At 48.6% G+C, this 5,000-nt stretch overlaps 1 pseudogene; it reads right to left on the reverse strand.

Moving 5' to 3' along the window:
* LOC125310953 overlaps positions 1–5,000 on the reverse strand; it is a 162,665-nt pseudogene that overhangs the window by 107,371 nt on the left and 50,294 nt on the right.

The raw sequence follows: 5,000 nt of genomic DNA on the forward strand, positions 1-5,000 counted from the left end.
CGAATGCTTTGCAAAACTGTACTTGATTTGGTGGCCCCCCACCACCTTGACATCATCATCAGTAATATTGAATATACTGTAGTGTGATCATTCACAACTGTGGCCATCCCAGATTCTGCTTGACTCTCTCCACACACACACACACACACACACACACACACACACACACACACACACACACACAGAAAATGATGGCCTATGTGATATGTTTCTATTTCATATATTTTAAGTTCATATAGAGTGTTTTAGTTAATAATGTATAGTATTTTACTAGTAATTACTAGTAGCTAAACATATTTAGTAATTTGAATGCTTCATATTGATTTTTAAACTATTATATTTAGGCATGTATCTTTAATGTGGTGTGTAGGTCTAATTGAGTGCACATTGGTGATGTGTAGGTGTAATTGAGTGCCTGTCACTTTAAAATACGTGAGAGTAATTAGCCTCCATTTGTCTGGCCGGTTTTAAGCTAGTGAATAAAAGTTGTGCATAATGCATAAGGATATGTGGATGCAATTCATTATGTTTTCTATGTCATTAGATAAAATTAATGTTCAAAAAACTAACAAGTGGAAGACAATCTTTCTGGGATCAAGTGTTTAGCAATGTTCACTAATGATTTTGGTGAGCATTACTGGCAGACGTGACCTGAGCTAGCAGGATAGTTACCAAGGAGCTCTCTCCAGATGTAAAAGTTTGCCATGGCTGCGCTATTTGCGTGGTATAAGTGGTTCTCTCTCTCTCTCTGTGTGTGTGTGTGTGAGTCTGCATGAGGCTATGTTCAATTCAACTCGGTAGTTGATCCGTCTGGTCAATAGCACCGCATTCACACCACTTCATGATTAGATTAACGTCATCAGACAGGCTGTAAAAGTGTTTGCGGGAATTTCTCGCATTATGATGGCTAGAGTTGCGGGACTTGAACAATTTATGCGCAATACCCGCAATCCTGCAGTGAAATTCAGGCCCTGCACACACACACACACACACACACACACACACACACACTGCTATCATATCCTATACACCAGTGGCTCCCAACTCTTCCTCATTATCCCTACATGACGCTGCTGCACCACAGGGCTTCAGATAAAGCTCCCTCTTCAAGCCCCTTGAAGTCTGAGTAGCACGAGGAAACCTAATCAGTGTTCTGGTCTCTATGCTGCTGCAGCTGCGCGAGGAGGCCTGCTCTATTCTGTGCTGCAGCTGCGCGAGAAGGCCTGCTCTATTCTGTGCTGCAGCTGCGCGAGGAGGCCTGCTCTATTCTGTGCTGAAGCTGCACGAGGAGGCCCGGTCCCTGTGCTGCAGCTGCACGAGGAGGCCTGCTCTATTCTGTGCTGCAGCTGCGCGAGGAGGCCCGTGGTGTGAAGTGTGTTTAGACCATTAGTTGGCCGCTGAGCAGTCGGCCGCTCCACTGGACTCATCATGGAAACTAAATGTTTCTCTTCACTGCAGCTGGGGACACACTCAAACACCCACACACACACCCACCCACACACACACACACACTCAAACCCTGCTCCTGTTAGGACCACGGGACACACACACGCACACACAAACGCACACACACACACACAAGCACACACACACACACAGCTCCTGTTACCACCACTGGACACACATACAGTACATATACACACACTGGACTCATCATGGAAACTAAATGTTTCTCTTCAGTGCAGCTGGGCACACACTCAAACACACACACCCACAGACACATACACCCACACACACACACACACACACATACACTCAGGACCATAGTACACAAGAAGCATACTTTTTCTACTAACCCACCGAGCCACAAACACACACACACACACACACACACGCACACACACACACACACACACACCTTCTTCTGCAACACGTTGACCTTGCGCTCCTTGACGTCCAGCATGTCCTTGAGGTCGTGGATCTCCCCTCCCAGGGCGCCCTTCTCCTCGGACACTTCCTGGATCTGCTTCGTCTTCTTGGTCAGCATGGACTCCTTCTCCTCTAGACGCAGACGCAGCGCGTCCACCTGAGTACACACACACACACACACACACGCACACACACAAACACACAGGCACACACACGCACACACACACACACTGCCTTTGAAACACACACACACACACACACACACACACACAAGCGCACACACACACACACACAAACACACACACACACACACACACACACACACAAGCGCACACACACACACAAGCGCACACACACACACGCTGAAACACACACACACACACACCGCACACACACACACATGTATATACACACACACACACCGCACACACACACACATGTATATACACACACACACACAAACAAATATATGATTAGAATGATAACTTGAGTTCAATGAAAACAGTTTTGTCTCAAGTTAAATTATAAGTTGGTCACTTTGAATATTTCTGTAGTTGACTTTCAAAACATTCACACACACACACACACACACACACACACCGTCCCAGCTCGCTCAGTGTCCTAAATAGTTCACCGGTACAGAGGAGAACCTCAGACATTTCTGCAAGCTGCCATGCATCAAACTATGTATTTCTCTCACACACACACTCCCCAGTCCAACCACACACACAGGTCATTCCACTGTGTCCTAAGTGTGGTGCAGCCCCAGTGTAGTGGCTCACTCCCTACAGCGTTGCGCTGCCCTCGTGTGGCCATCTGGATGCGTTGCAGCGGCTCAGACTGGGCAGGTGTTGGGCAGCAATAAAGCTCTTTGATAATACTGAACAATCGACTGAAACTGTGGGCTGTTGAAATCACAGTGTGTGTGTGTGTGTGTGATAAAATCACAGTGTGTGTGTGTGTGTGTGTTGAAATCACAGTGTGTGTGTGTGTGTCAGTGTGTGTGTGCGTGTGTGTGATAAAATCACAGTGTGTGTGTGTCTGTGTGTGTGTGTGTTGAAATCACAGTGTGTGTGTGTGTTGAAATCACGGTGTGTGTGTGTGTGTTGAAATCACAGTGTGTGTGTGTGTTGAAATCACAGTGTGTGTGTGTGTTGAAATCACAGTGTGTGTGTGTGTGTCAGTGTGTGTGTGCGTGTGTGTGATAAAATCCTGCAGTGTTATTATTATATGTGTGTGTGACGCCCCGGGTAGTGGCTTCAGCTTCCTCGCGTACGTTGTATTGTCTTGTGTCTGTTAAGCGGGTGGTGGGTATGCATGTACCCCCCATATGGCGTGCGGGGTGGGCGAGCTAGTGTAGTGGTTAGGAGCTGGGCTAGCGTGCAGTAGTGTAGTGGTTAAGGGCTGGGCTGGTGTGCTGTAGTGTAGTGGGTAAGGAATTTGGGCTAGTGTGCTGTAGCCTGTAGGGTGGTGGTAGTGTAGTGGTTAGAGGCTGGGCTAGGCGTGCAGTAGCCTGTAGAGATTGGTGGTAGTGTAGTGGTTAAGGAGCTGGGCTGGCGTGCAGTGGTAGTGTAGTGGTTAAGGAGCTGGGCTAAGCGTGCATTAGCCTGTAGGGTGGTGGTAGTGTAGTGGTTAGAGGCTGGGCTGGCGTGCAGTAGTGTAGTGGTTAGAGGCTGGGCTGGCGTGCAGTAGCCTGTAGGGTGGTGGTAGTGTAGTTGTTAAGGAGCTGGAGCTGGCGTGCAGTAGCCTGAAAGTTGTCGGTTCAATTCCCGGCTTCCGTTGTGCGCCAGGCAAGGCACTTAACCCCAAGTTGCTCCGGGGACAATGTGATCCCTTGTAATATAGCTGACATACAGTATATAAGTCACTTTGGTCCAGAAAGTGTCTGCTAAATGTAATGTAGTGTAGTGTAATGCTGACTGATAGTGATTGGCTGATTAAGGAGGATGGTGTACCGGTGCACAGGTCACCTGACCCCTTTTAAGGCCGCCGGTTCCCATTCTGGGGGCAGCACGAGGCGTTTGCCTTTGCTCGATCTGGGTTGTGTGCCTCTTGTAGGACTAGATGCTCAGTCGCTGCCTGCACCTGCTAACAATTGTCTTTTTGTCTATCTTGTGTCAGTGTTGAAATCACAGTGTGTGTGTGTCTGTGTGTGTGTGTGTGTGTGTGTATAAATCACAGTGCGTGTGTGTATGTGACTACACCATTTTCCACTACTGTCCAGTTATGTTTCATTTGTGCTGCTTGCTCTGTGCGTTCAATGTGCTGCTTGCTGTGTGTGTGTGTGTGTACCTCTGTCTGTAGGATAGCTGCTCGCTGCTCCTTGGCGAGTAGCGACTCCTTCAGCACCTCGATGTGCTGCTTGCTGTCGCTGAACTGGTTGTTCAGAGTCTCCAGTTTGGTCTGCAGACCCAGCAGCTCTGTGTCCTTCCTGGAGAGGTCCTGCTTCACCTGGTCAATCTACACACACACACACACCATGCATTACAACACACACAAACACACACATGCACCACACCATCACCATACATCACAAACACACAATCATACACACCACACACACACACAGTCACAAGTTAGAACTATACACCCCTTATGAACGTGTGTGTGTGTGTGTTTGTGTGACAGGCAGCCTGTGAGGGCCTTCCAGGGAAGGAGTGTTGAGACAGGCAGTGCATAGGACAGCCACAGGGGTCCTCCGACCAGCTAAGCAGTTTTCTACTGGCAGCAAGCCCAACACACACACACACACACACATACATACCACACACACACTCTGAGCGGTGTTTCTGTGGAGTCAGTCAGCAACAAGCATACAGGATAATGGAGGCTGTGTGTGTGTGTGTGTGTGTTGTGCGTGTTGTGTGTGAGAGGGGGGTGGAGGTGTGTGTGTGTGTGTGTGTGTGCGCATGTGTGTGTGAGGGTGGAGGTGTGTGTGTGTGTGTGTGTGTGTGTGTGCATGTGTGTGTGTGTGTGTGTGTGTGTGTGTGTAGAGAAGGTGGAGGGGTGTGTGTGTGTTGTGTGTGTGTGTGAGAGGTAGAGTGTGTGTGTGTGTGTGTGTGTGTACATGTGTGTGTGTGAGAGGTAGAGTGTGTGTGTGTGTGCATGTGTGTGTGAGAGGGGGTGGAGGT

Source organism: Alosa alosa, chromosome 17 (assembly GCF_017589495.1).
Source record: "Alosa alosa isolate M-15738 ecotype Scorff River chromosome 17, AALO_Geno_1.1, whole genome shotgun sequence".
In the NCBI taxonomy this organism is placed as follows: domain Eukaryota; kingdom Metazoa; phylum Chordata; class Actinopteri; order Clupeiformes; family Clupeidae; genus Alosa; species Alosa alosa.